General features: G+C 41.7%; 1 protein-coding gene and 1 pseudogene across 1 annotated transcript in view; both read left to right on the top strand.

The window, feature by feature from the left end:
* Positions 1 to 6,879, top strand: part of LOC126764388 (uncharacterized) — a 60,518-nt pseudogene extending 53,639 nt beyond the window's left edge.
* The window catches only part of LOC126763910 (uncharacterized), a 72,473-nt gene that overhangs the window by 15,172 nt on the left and 42,578 nt on the right, over positions 1 to 14,723 (top strand). The gene's annotated exons all lie outside the window — the stretch shown is intronic.

Genomic DNA, 14,723 nt, shown 5'->3' with positions numbered 1-14,723 from the left:
GCTGAACTATGCCATCGAATGCGATATTCGCCGTGGCCAACGCGCAAAGGACCTTAAATCTTTTGCAAAACTTTTCTCTCGAAAACTCGCAACGTCAACTCATCAGTTGTTGTCATTGTCTAAGCCTCTGCACCATATAGCAGGGCGGGAATTATGAGTGACTTATATAGTTTGGTTTTTGTTTGTCAAGAGAGGGCTTTATTTATCAAATGCCTACTCAATCCGAAGTAGCACCTGTTCGCAAGAGTTATCCTGCGTGGGATTTCCAGGCTGACATTGTTGGTGGTGTTTACGCTGATTCCAAGATAGACGAAATTATCTACAACTTCTAGGTTATGACTGTCAACAGTGGCGTGAGAGCCAAGTCGCGAGTGCGACGACTGCTAGTTTGATGACAGGAGATATTCCGTTTTGCCCTCGTTCACTGCCAGACCCATTTTCTGTGCTTCCTCGTCCAGTCTAGAGAAAGCAGAACTAACGGCGTGGTTGTTAAGGCCGATGATATCAATATCGTCGGCATACGCCAGCAGCTGTACACTCTTATAGAAGATTGTACCTTCTCGTTTTAGTTCTGCAGCTCGAAACATTTTCTCCAGAAGAAGGTTGAAAAAGTCACGAACGATAGCCGCCTTGTCTGAAACCTCGTTTGGTATCGAACGGTGTTTGGTGTTGCTCAACATCAGTTTACACAGCCGTATTAGTTTTGCGGTGATACCAAATTCAGACATCGCGGCATAAAGGCAGCTCCTTTTCGTGCTGTCAAAAGCAGCTTTGAAATCGACGAAGAGGTGGTGTGTGCCGATTCTCTTTTCACTGGTCTTTTCCTAGATTTGTCGCATTGTGAATATTATGTCAGTTGTTAATTTGACAGGTCTAAAGCCACACTGATAAGGTCCAATCAGTTTGTTGACGGTGGGCTTTCATCTTTCACACAATACGTCCGATAGAACCATATATGTTTAGGAGGCTTATCCCACGGTAGTTGGCGCAGATTGTGGGGTCTCCCTTTTTATGGATTGGTCATAGCACACCTAAATTCTAATCGTTAGGCATGCTTTCGTCCGACCATATTTTACAAAGAAGAATCCATCGGCCCCCCCGGTTTGTTGTTCTTCCGACAGTTGTGCTATTCGAACTTCTTCATGGTCGGACAATGGAACGTCTGCTCCATCATCATCGATTGAGGAATCAAATTCGCCTTCTCCTGGCGTTGTACGTTCACTGCCATTCAGCAGGCTGGAGAAGTGTGTCCTCCATAATTTAAGTATGCTCTGGGTATCAGTGACTAGATCTCCTCTGGGGATTCTACAAGAGAAAGCTCTTCATACTCACGCATTTCGGCCTCTCTCTTTTTCTGTCTGCAAATGTGTCTCGCTTCCCTCTTCAACTCTCGGTCTCTATCCAATCCCGCACGTGTTGGGGTCGATCGTAACGTTGCGAGGTAGGCAGTCTGTTTTCTCTCCGCTGCGACACGGTACTCCTTGTCGTACCAGCTGTTCTTTTGCATTTTCCGAAAACCGATGGTTTCGGTTGAAGCTGTACGTAAGGAGTTTGAAATGCTGTCACACAGTTCCCTTACACCGAGTTGTTGACGAATGCTCTCAGAGAGCAGGAGCGCGAGCCGAGTAGAAAATCGTTCGGCTGTCTGTTGTGATTGCAGCTTCTCGACGTCGAAACTTCCTTGTGTTTGTTGACGTGCGTTTTTTGCTGCACAGAGGCGGGTGCGAATCTTGGCTGCAACAAGATAGTGGTCCGAGTCGATGTTATGACCTCGGAGCGTACGCATATCCAGAACACTGGAGACGTGTCTTCCGTCTTCAGGTGCATCCTCAATTCGTAGTCCTTATTTCGTTTGCCATGGTCGTCATCAAAAGGGGGGTCACTCATCCTAGGCTTGTTGTTTCTTTTCATTGGTATGATTTTTTTCGTGGCGGGTCCCAAATCCAGCGCACAACCCTGCGGAGGGGATGTTTTGCCTTCTCACTTTAGCTCGCCTTCAAACGGATGTTCTTAGGCTACCCAGAGGATACTTGGTCAAAGACCGGAAATCGTGAGCTGCTTGAGTCATATGTAAAAGAATCCTTTCTGGCCACTCCCAATTGAATGGCGATCAGAGAACTTTCCTTACTTGCGTAAACTTCTGCAAATGACTCCATCCTCCATTTTATCACTTTACCAAGAGCATTATTGCAAGTGTACTGCACATAAGCCAAGATGGATTGCGGCAATGCTTTTACCCACGAACGTGACAGCTATTTTTCAGCCCATGGATCAAAATCCTAATAGACTGCTCAAGTTAGGATATGTGCTTATAAAAGCGTGGAGAAATATACAAGATTTTCCTGAAAAGCTGGCCAAAACTAGACAAAAGATTTTTTGAAGTTATGAAGTTAAAGCTTAAAAAATCTTAGAGGAGCACTGCCGTGTACTGTCAAGAAACCTCCGGTATAGAGTCGGTCTAATAGTCGCGCACGGAGTTACGCCGGTGGAGTGTATCGAGTCTCTAATTAGCGCAGTTGAAAAAGTGTTTATCTAGTGATTAAGAAAACATTTTTCCATATCCAGTCCAATAAAGTGTGTTATTGAAATTATGTAGAGCATAATATATTATGTGAATCATTTGCTATGAATAAAACAATTGACTGTTAAAATCTTACGTCACACAAGAGCACGTATAACCAAATTTTTTCGTTGATTATTTACTTTTGCTAAAACTTTAAAAATTATGAGATAAAAGGAGATGGGTGGCAACCAATGTTTTTCTGTGTTATTGATCAGTATCATTTTTTGATATTTCGCAAATCTCGAGCCACGAGGCACCACTGCATTTTTAATGTCCATTTTCTTTTCGCGTTGACCCTTGAGAGCTTTCTATCTAATACATAGGTAGTTTCTAAAGACTTTGCATAGTATATTAAATGACTGCATAATATAGTAGGTGCTAAATTAACTAGTAGGGATGTGGAGTGCTTTACAGTGCAGTCGCCGTGACATTTTTGATACTTTGTACAAACAAATGCATTTGGACCTGGATTAATTAAATTTCTGGAACATCAATTGAAAGATAAAAAAGGATGTTTTACATTTGATCTAGGCGAACTTTGAAAAAAAATGGATTGACAGCAACAGAACGCATAATCGTTTTGTGGCAAAAAACTCAGACGGGTTAAATGGCACTATAATTTTAAAAGTATGTTTAAGAAAGACGAAATTATGTATTTGCTCATGATGAAAAACCTTTCAAGTTTGTTTACTTTCTATATAATTGTACTAGAGTTTTGATAGTTGTAGATAACAGGTAATTACATTGAATTTATGATTTTTCTGATACAGCAGTCTATGAAAATAGAAGATTTAGAATGAGATGAACAGGTTATGCTTTCTCGAGCCTTCTAAAGAAATCGAAGACATGAGCGACAGATCCAAACGAAAAGCAACGGAGGATTTACGTACGTCACACAGCCAAGCAGAGTTAGCATTTGCAGAAAGCATGAGCCTCCGTGCTTCCGGAACTCCTAAAGCTGCTAGTGTCCTCAAGGCCATCACAGAGACATCGCCAAGTCAAGCTTTAAGGTATAAGGCAGCTTTTTAAAAGGTTTCTAATCAATGTCCGACAGACATTTTTAGCGACCTCGCACTTTCCAATATGGTTGAAGGTAAAATGACCCGACATACGTACAGGATTATTCGAAAAAAAGAATTTCAAAATGGTGTCCATGTTCAAAAAAAAGCAAAAGCTCGTTGCTATCCATCGAAAATTAAAGTTACTGAAACTACAGCGACAGTGCCGTTCCAATCTTTATTAGACCAAATGACATGCAGAATTTTGGATGTGCAATGTAATGTAATTCAAACTTTACCAGAAAATCACGTCAAAAACTTACAACTTGTTATTAAGTAACGCGTCAGATGCAAATATTTTCTTAACATCACTTGTGCCGTTGCGCTTGACGAGTAATTATAATCAAAATGTAATGATTTGGCAAAATCCAAAACCTTCTTCTCCTAGATTTTGTAGCCCCATCAAGTTAGAGTACACTCGCGAGGATAAAAGTTCTACTTTGAGAGATCAAAAATATGTTGAAAATCAAATAGAAGCGCTTGTTCCATATGAAACAACAAGACACAAGTACATACAAATCAATATTTAAATATACAAATTAATATTTACAATTATTGAAGGAATCGTTCGTAATAATATCACCGATACCGCATCAAATACGTGTTGCTATTTGTGTAAAACAACATCTTCACAATTTATCAAGCTTGACAAGATTCTGTCATTGCCAGTTGATAAAGAGAATTTTCGTTTTGGTATAGCGACGTTACATGCTTGGATACATTTTATGGAATACTTTTTACATTTGAAGTACAAATTAGAAAATTGAAAATAGCAAGCGCATACTCAAGAGGACAAAGCACTGATTGCAACGCAAAAAAAAAGCTATACAGCAGAGTTTTCTCCGAAAGTTGGAGGATGCGGAAACTGCAATGATGGAAATACAGCTAGAAAGTTTTAAGTCAAGATTCAGCCGAAATTTAGGATTTGAGCGTAGAACTCCTCAATCATGCTCATGTCATGTTACAAGTTTTGTCATGCGGTTTTGCAGTCAACGTCGATTTGTTCAAAGAATATTGCATCGATACCGCAAAAATGTTATTCTGTCATTGCCAGTTGATAAAGAGAATTTTCGTTTTGGTATAGCGACGTTACATGCTTGGATACATTTTATGGAATACTTTTTACATTTGAAGTACAAATTAGAAAATTGAAAATAGCAAGCGCATACTCAAGAGGACAAAGCACTGATTGCAACGCAAAAAAAGCTATACAGCAGAGTTTTCTCCGAAAGTTGGAGGATGCGGAAACTGCAATGATGGAAATACAGCTAGAAAGTTTTAAGTCAAGATTCAGCCGAAATTTAGGATTTGAGCGTAGAACTCCTCAATCATGCTCATGTCATGTTACAAGTTTTGTCATGCGGTTTTGCAGTCAACGTCGATTTGTTCAAAGAATATTGCATCGATACCGCAAAAATGTTAGTTAAAAAATATTCATGGTTCTGCATGCCAACGCCAATTCATATAATGTATGTAGACTAATTCACTGGTACCTTATCATAGAATGGGCACCATTGCCGATTGGACAACTCGCTGAGGCACCTCAGGAATCGCGCAATAAGAATATTTAAAGATATCGAGAGAGAAAATACCATGATAGATTTTATTCATTGTTTGCTCGTATCGTCAGAACCATTTATTTCTAGTTTGAGGTTAGATCAGCCGAAAAAAAGTAGCACATTGTCATCAGAGGCAATTAAACTATTAAATTCTACGACGGGTTTGAGTACAGAGTCGATACCACATACCTCAGACGTGAACTCAAATGCATATGACGACTGCATCTGTAGTGATTATCATTAAGCTTTTATAACATTCTATAAGGTCATTTTAATAACGGTAACTTACAACTTACATATTATTTTGTAAAATAAAAATATTTACATGATCCACATGATTTTTTTTCCACTTCCTTTTACCACTTACTCATGAAAATAAATTAAGCTTTAATTAAATAGCTCCTTTTATGTCGAATATAATAGAAATTCCATATGTTTCGTTTTGTATTTGGAGAAGATATTATTTTCTTCAAATTCGAAGAGTACACGTCCGCCATTTTGGATCTGGCATTTTGAATTTCGAAAACATAATATCATATATGGAATTTGCAACCAAAAAAATACTATTTATTTTTCTACTTTTCTAGTTTTGGCCAGTTTTTTGGAAAACAAAACGGACACTGTGCAGCCGACGAAATTTCACTGCTTACACTGATTAGATCAAATAGTTCTCACGATGATACTCTTCGAGAGGTACAATCGTTATTGTCCAAAGTGGGCGGTGTTGACATCAGCAGTGAAGACATCGAAAATTGGAACAACGACCAAAATACGGAAGATGATAAAGACTTCGAAGTGTCTGACAATGAAGTTGAAGAAACAGTTATCGAGGAAGATATGCAACAACCGAAAGTTAGTTTTTCGGAAGCAGTTGATCGCATCAATACCTTCATAATACTATGTTCGGACCGACATTGAAAACATTTTGAAAACACATTTGTATGTTGTGGAATCTAAGTCGTTCGGACCGACAATGTGTGTGTTCACTGACAACTATCAATAGCGGCATTCTCTTGCTCTTGCAAGATTGCACGAAGATACAAAATCCAAAAATCCTATACCGAAATATGAAAGGCCAAGATAGCACCCATTGCAGAATCTAGTGATATATGACGACACAAAAATAATGGGGTTTGGTCAGACATATTTATAGCCATTGCAAATAATTTTCTGCGTGTGTTTGTTGTTGTGCCGTTGCATCAAGAAGAAAATTCTGCAATTTCTGCACCGCGCAAGGTTTTGCAAGAGCAAGAGAATCCCCCTAATATGAGAATATCAAGCGACAGCTGTTTTTGTATATGGAATGAAAACAAATATCAAGTGACAATTAAGGGCCGGCAAAATATGTCTTCCAAAAACATCGATTAAACTAGAGCAGGCACCGATTATAATGAGTGGAATGCAAGTTTTCACGAAAACATGTTTTCGTTGTCGGTCCGAACATAGTATAAAGTGGTGTGAAAACAATAGTGATGCAAATATATATTAATATGCCCAGGAAAATTGTCATGCGCTATTACACCAAAGAAAAGAAACAAACAAGTCTCGACCACTTCTTTAAATCAGCCCTTGCATATTGATATGTACATAAGTATGTACATATGTATAATGTGGAAAGTACAAATTAAATCCAAGATTCTGTTTTGTTATGAGTAAAAGTGAGTCATGCAAATAAATTAAACGTATTTATATCACCAAATTTGTGTTTATTTCCATGTTTTTTTCCAAATGCGAAAACCCTTTGGAAAAGTTAATATTTCGGAAAAGTAAAACACCATTAGGACACTTTGGTTAAATTTTTCGCGATTCTATTGTATATACATATGTATATAAATATATGTACTTGTATATACATTTTTTTTTATATATTCTACCAGCCTTTTGTGCTTGATTGCGGTATTTTCAATTTTCCCGTAAATTAAATAGAAAATTGAAGCAGTTTGGTAACCGTTTATTTAGACCGTTAAAGTGGTAAACGATATAACTCACTTTGGGGTCATCCAGAGGCTTGGGGTGAATAAGATATTTATATATGTATGCATATTAGAAGGTGAGAGATCCGTATCTGCGATTCCATATAAATGTTGATTTTGTTGTATATATTTATTCTGGACTTGTTTGATATTGGTTGATAATCTTTGAGGATATCTCAAATTATTTTGGAAATTTGAAGTCGTTCGATTAGCTCGCAGGTGGTTTCGTGAATCAAATTCATATTTGATTTATCAAATAATTATTATAGAGCAAATTGCGCATAATAATTGCATTTGATTCTGATGCAGCTCTTGCGCTTTAGAAAGAGCATTTGATAAATCTGTATTTAGTTTAGTGGATAGTTTAAGAAATCGTACCCTCGTGAATATTTCGAAACATTATTTTTTTTGTTGCTTTATAATAAACATTATTTCAAATTTTGAAATCGAATTTCAAACTATTACGGTTGCTACAGTGTTTCTTGTAGAAAAGGAACAGAGTGGGTAATGAAGCGACTCAATCTTTAAACGCGTGTTTTTCAGAATGGTGATTTTCAAAACGGCTTCCGCTCTCAAAGGAAGAGTTTTGAAGATATCTTGTTCCAATTTAGAGAAACCATTTGTAACGTCATTCACGTGAACATGTGAAATTTGAACATCGTACAGAACCTTTTTACGTGTCATTTGAACAATTTATTTAACTGCTAGGTTAGGAAAGGTTAGGTTAGATGGCTAATCAGAGTTCGGTGGGATGTTTGAAGGTATGTGCCTCAAGTGTCTAAGTCTTGATTTCCCAATAGCAGGACAGTCAAGAAGGAAGTGGTAGCTAGTTTTTACCGCATCTTTTTCCACTCAGTTTCTGCATGCGGCGTTCGGTAAGATTCCCAGTCTTACAGCTTGTATGCCAATAGGGCAGTAGCTCGTCAAGAGCCCCACCACTAATGAGAGGCTAGCCTTACTGAGGGCAAAGAGATCACTACATCTCCTGCGATCTATCTTTTGCCAAAAGGCTTTTGGCGATTCTAAGGTGCCTTTCCTTGCTAGCTCATCAGCTTTGCAATTACCTGCGATTTCGCTGTGGCCCGGCACCTATACAAGTCTTATGGTAAAAGCTTTCGCCGCTAGAGACTGTGACGCCAGACACTCTTCGACCAACTCTGAACGCACTGTGAATGAGTTCAAGGCTAGTATCGCCGCTCTGCTATCTGAGTGAATGGTCACTTCTCTGAAGGTAAAAACTCTCCGGAGCAGCAAATCTGCTGCTACATTGATGGCTGCGACCTCAGCCTGGAAGACAGTGCAATAGTCAGTAGACCCCTCCACCAACCTTCCCCCCAAGCTTTGACCCATCTGTAAAGATGCTTACTGTCCCTCTCCTCCAACGGCTTCTTTCCTCCCAAACCTCCCTCGTCGGTATATGGGCAGAGAAGGGGCCGCCGCAGTTCGATATGGCGACTCCATGATCCAGATGATCCGGTAAGCAGTCAAAGCTTGAAAGGATATCCTAGTGTTCAGATACACGCTCTTTTAGGAACCCAGATTTCCTGAGCCTAATAGCCACTTTTGCGGCCAGACACCTTCCGGCAATGTCCACCGGTATTTTGTTCAGAATTGCATTAAGTGCAATGGTTGGGGTGTACCTTAATGCACCGCACATGCTGATTAGCGCAGCCCGTTGAACGCTCTCAAGTTTCTTTGCAAGTGTGGTCTTCTGTAAAGCCCTCCACCATATAAAGACTCCATAGAGCATTGTGGGCTTGGCTAAGGTGTCAAGGTGAGAGGCCCCACCTCTTGCCAATAGCTCCTCTACAGCAGTATAGGGCAATCGACGCCTTTTTGGCTCTCTCCTCCATATTCGGCTTGTATGAAAGCTTCTTATCCAGGATGAGCCCTAAATACTTCAGTTTATCTGCCGGTTGCAGGCGAATACCTCCCACTTCCGGAAACAGCGCCACCGGGATCTTATGTTTTCTACTGAATAAAACCATTTCTGTTTTATTTGGGTATATGGTTAGTCCACTAGGGTTCACCTACTCACATTTCGCCACGCGCCCGCTGCCCCATTCTTTTTCGATCACTCGATTCCAAGAGGCAGTTACGACTGCCTCCGGCAGGACATTGTTGAAAGCTCCCTGAATATCAAGAAAGGTCCCAACAGCGAAGTCCTTAGCCTTAATTGATTCCTCAAACCACGACACGATAGTGTGCAGTGTGTCCACTGACCTTTCTTTACGATAAGCGTATTGCGCTCCTGATAGATAGTCTCTCGGAATGCACGTTCTTAAATACCAATCCAACAGTCTCTCCAAAGTTTCTAGTAAAAAGGAGGAGAAGCCGATGGGCCTGAAATCCTTGGCCGTAACGTGGGAGCCCCTGCCAGACTTCGGACTTAACGTCACTCTGACTCGTCTCCAGGCCCCCGGGATGTAACTTAATCTGATGCAGTTCGCATAGATCGGTGCCAACCAGCCGCATGACACCTTAACAGTCTGCTGCAGCTGCGCTGGTATGATGCCGTCCGGTCTAGGGGACTTGAACGGTTTGAACGAATTGATCGCCCATGTCAAGTGTCGCTCATCCAGAAGGTCAACAAAGGCCGTGCAGTCAGCATACAACGCTCCGAGAGATACCTTCGCAGAGGACGTGTTACTAGGGAAGTGAGTATCAGGGAGCATCTGAAGTGTCTCTTCACTGCTCAGGGCCCACTTCCCATTTACATCCTAGAGATACCCCAGGGACAGAAGGTTTTTTGCGAGGATGCCCCTGAACTTAGAGGACTCGTGACAGCCCTCCACTTTTTCACAGAAGCTCTTCCACGAGATTCTCTTAGCCCTCCTTAGCTCGGACTTGTAAATCGAAAGTTCTGTTTTATACAGGACCCAATCGTTGGATAACCCATTCTTAAGGGCCCTGTTAAATAAGCGTCTACAGGACGCCCTAATTTCCGAGAGTTCCGAAGTCCACCATTAAAGTTTCCCTCTACCCTTTGGTGTTTTCAGTGGGCAGGAGCTCGCCAGTGCAGTGTTGCACGCCGAGCTGAAGACTTCGACCCACCCATCCACCACATCGGCGGTGGCCAACGAGTTCACCCCCGGTGCGCGTGGGAGAGATTGTCGAAGCCTCCTGCGGTAACCTTCCCAGTCCGTGTTCCTGGGATTTCTGAAAAATTTTCTAGGCGGACCTTCTCCGACTAGAATAAACCCGATATACCTGTGATCAGAAAACCACTCCGAAGACCCTCCAGTTTGAGATCAGCGGGGCAATCCCGTGTGAGGCTAAGGTGAGGTCGAGAACCTCCTTCCTGGCAGCGGTCGCAAAAGTTGGAGAATTTCCCCTATTACACATTTGAAGGTTTATTTCTAACAACAAAATCAAAAAGCGACAGACCTCTAGTGCTGGTATCCGAGCTTCCCCCGGTCGAATGTCGCGAATTGGCGCCCGAACCGATGATGACACCGGCACCATTCCGGGACGCTTCAGCCAAGGTCCTCCTTGGCAATACGGGTGGTGGCTCCTTCTCATCGTCGTGAGGCATATACGTGGATATAACCCAGACATTTCCGGTGTCGCACGCCAGTTTTTCTGTCACTACGTCAGCGTTGCTGAAATTAGGTAAAAGAAATACCGTTAGTTCGGTGCTGACCAGCATACAGGCTCTATTTCTAGTTGCATCCTTGGTCGCCAGCAGCTTATGGCTCTTCGTCCTCAGTCCAGAGATCCCGTTACCAGTTAGCCACGGTTCCTGGATCAGGACCACCTCGGCTTCGTCTTTTTCCAGACGAAGCAGTAGATTGGCATAGGCCGCCTTTGCGTGCTTGAGGTTAATCTGGAGGAATTTCTCTTTGTCCATGGCCTCCAGTCTGGCTCCCTTCCAAACCTCCCCCACAAGAGAGACCGCCTTCTTACATAAGATGGCCGATCTTTCATCGGCACATCTAGTCAGCTTGTGCAGCCAATGGTGCCAACCGGCACTTACACATTTTGGGGGTGGCCCAGGGTTTTCCTTAACCACCTTGAGGAAGACTGAAGAGTTAGCCGCCGCTACTCTCTTTCACTCTTCATGGGAGATGGCACCGTCCTCCCTGCTGCGGTCGAGCGCACCAAGTACTCTTGCACCAGCACTTATAGCGATTTCGCTGAAGGTTGGCGAAGCCTCCGTTCGCGGTTTTTTACCGAGGGAGGTTTCTCCCTCATGCGACCTTTGCCGCTTAACCGCTGGTTCAGGTCGCTTATTTCGATTTTTGCCGCTAATCGTCGGTCCGACCGGCGGGTTTGCTCCGGCTTCCCCCATGTTGCCGCCTAATGCGGAGACTCCTACCGAGGTCTTAGTCTTGTTGCTGCAGCCCCGCTTGTGACAGATCTGGGTGTCGATTTCGACGTCCCTTCACCTCCTTTCGTCACCTTCTCGTCAGTGTTCAAGTTTGATGTGTCCATGCTGAAAGGGTTCCCACTCAGAGCCGCTATCCGTCCCCCGGAAAGGTAGTCGCCTTTATGGTCCCAAGGTTACCTTAGTGACGAGGCCAAGGCGAGGGTTGACGTAAGCCCTTATGAGGCAGTAGGATCAGAGCCGACCAGCGTTAAGAAGAAGTCCTCTCAACTTACATTTACCACGCCAACTTAACGACGACGCGGGGGGACCGTACTCTGACACCTGCCAGGGTTTAAAGGGACGGAGGCAGTTTCGACATTAGCCAGGCAGCCATTTCTGATGGGTGTCGCCCCATCATACTTAGGTGCCAGAAAGTCGCCACCACCAGCCCAGGGTTCTGACAGATCCAAATAAGTTTTCCTACTCTAAAAGCCAGATCAATGCCGAAAAAGTCGTCTAAGGAGTTGTAAGGCCGTGAAGGCCGCAGGCTATTTAGCGTTGTCCAGGATGCACCAGCGTGGAGACTACCTGCACTACATCCCTATTTAACTGCTGTACTTCTTAATTGGCGTACGCGATTATAGCCGAGTTAACAGCGCTGCCAGTCGTTTCATCTTTTCGCTACGTGGCACCAATTAGATATTCCAAGCGTAGCCAGGTCTTTCTCCACCTGGTCCTTCCAATGGAGTGGAGGTCCTCTTCCTCTGCTTCACCCGGTGGGTACTGCGTCGAATACTTTCAGAGCTGGAGTGTTTTTGTCCATTTGGACAACATGATCTTGCCAGCGCAGCGAATGCGATATTCGCCGTGGCCAACGCGCACTGGACCACAAACCTTTCGCAGAACTTTTCTCTCGAAAACTCGCAACGTCGACTCATCAGTTGCTGTCATCGTCCAAGCCTCTGCACCATATAGCAGGACGTGAATTATGAGTACTGCTATACAACAAATAAAAAAAAATCATTTTGTATTCGTCATGAATATACGACTTGCACTACATCCCTATTTAACTGCTATACACCAAATAAAAAAAATCATTTTGTATTCGTCATGAATATACTTATTTATAACAAGTAAAGAGGGGCTAAGCTCGGACGCAACCGAAAATTTTATACTCTTGCAACTTTCAGGAATAAGGAAACAAGGTATTTTGTAGTGTAAAACGTCAACCAGAGGATCGAAATTTAAGCAATTTTATATATACCTATACTATTTAAACTCCTATACTAACAGGCACAATACCACATGCTGTTAACATGTCACATACTAAAAAAACTAATCATATAGAGTACAGTCAGCTGGATGTTCGTAAATTCTGATATTAGTTATATGGGAGAAAAGTCAAGTTTACGCTCAAATTTATCTCTTTTACGCACAAAAATACACTGTTATGAGTAAAATACGCTACTTCATTTTCATTGAGATAACTCACATATTGGCCGATATATGCGGTACAAAGTCACCCGGAAGTTCGATTATCTTTATATTAGATATATGGGGACTAAGGAAAGTATTGGTCCAATTCAACGCCTTTTTAACATACAAACATTCCATTGTCAGAGAATTACTATCCCTGAATTTCTATTATGATCAAATTGCGAGGTGTATTTTTAATTTATACTTCGCATGTTTTTCGACTCGGTAAATTTTGTTGCCTGCATGTTGGTAGTACTGTTAGTAACATCTCTGCTAAGTTTCGTGTCAAAATATTTAGTAGTATGAAATACGCATCGTTTTGTGAGGCTCTAAAAGTGAGCTGTTCGATTTTTCGGACGGAGGGACAGACAGACAGTCAAACTTTTCGCATCATCCTGATGATATATACATAACCCTACTTCTATCTCGATTAGTTTTAGATTATACGTACAACGCAATTGGTTGCAAGAGTATAAAAAAAAATCACGAAAATCAGTGATTTTTCGGAGGGTCACACTGAGACGATCCCTTAAATCGATTACGAAAGTACTTATCTTGACATTTAATTGTTTTGTGATTTCAGAGTTTGTTCCGCGCATCATTATAACCAGATTTATTAATAAAGTAAATTTCTGATTGACTTCGTTGTAATAGTCCATTAAGGAATTCAATCCTTGCCGTAAAATGTTTATTTCCTGATCAATTACGTGAATTGGTCTTCTATCAGCGTATCCAAAATCTAATCGGGAAAATATAGCTTCTAAGTTTAGTGCTGTCCCTTGATTCGTGAGAATGGCATTTGCATCTCCTACAATTTTATTTTATAGGATCGTCAGTGCACCGAAATATGGAAAGTAGGAGGCATCTGTATAAAGGATAATTGAGTTTTTTCCAGCTTCGCTCCAGCTAACGTAAAATTTACCAGTAAATTGTGGCAAAGATTTGATAATATCTAAGCTTTCGATGCAAGTTATACAAGTATATTAATTTATAGATTAAGTTTCGTATTCTGTCATCTGTGTAGCATTTGTCAATGTACTAACTTGGTTCGTTGGTGTCGGTGTACTCATTGAAGCGTTAGCTCTTTGCAGAACAACCTGAGGTGCCCATGTAGTTGAATGGTGTTTCCCGTTACACATGCCACATCGGTTTGCGCTTGTATTTCTTTGGGTTGAATGCGATCTGGTCAAGCAGTTGACGCAGTACCTAATTTCTGCATCAAACTTTTCGTGAATGCTCATTTCTGTAAATTTTGAACATGTCACCAGTCGATGATCCTTTTTGCATAATCCTCAGGCGACGTGTTAATGTGTGTTTTGTTGAAAAGCTGATAGTACGCCGGGTCGTGCGATTTGTACTTCCACGTTCCCATCGAATGGGGGAAGGGTCGCTTTAAAGCGATGTAGGCGTTTTGCAGGAGTCCCTTCGTCGTTAATGGTGAGAACTCTTACAGCCTCGAGGTATATTGCTTTGGTTGGAAAACAAACAAATACACATAAATAACCTTTTGTGATCAACCACACTCCGGCAGTACTGCTGACATAATTTGAGTAGTGTCTCTCCTCTTTGCAAAACGCATGGTCTAGAGTTTAGGGTCAAAATTGAATTTTTTCGAATACTTTGGGTTTTTGGGTTAAAGCTTCATACTCTCCCTGGAAATGTTGTTTGTTTTTTATAATATAATTATCGTCATGTGGGAAGTGTTGAACTCTTCTGGAGTTATTTTCAACGTTGTGTATAACTGCTGTGTTGTGTTGGTTGAAGAGCTCCGCAAAGTTCTAGCCC

The sequence above is a fragment of the Bactrocera neohumeralis genome, unplaced genomic scaffold (assembly GCF_024586455.1).
Source record: "Bactrocera neohumeralis isolate Rockhampton unplaced genomic scaffold, APGP_CSIRO_Bneo_wtdbg2-racon-allhic-juicebox.fasta_v2 cluster09, whole genome shotgun sequence".
Lineage (NCBI taxonomy): Eukaryota > Metazoa > Arthropoda > Insecta > Diptera > Tephritidae > Bactrocera > Bactrocera neohumeralis.
Note: the sequence above shows the minus strand (reverse complement) of the source record. Positions and strands in the feature narration are given on the sequence as shown.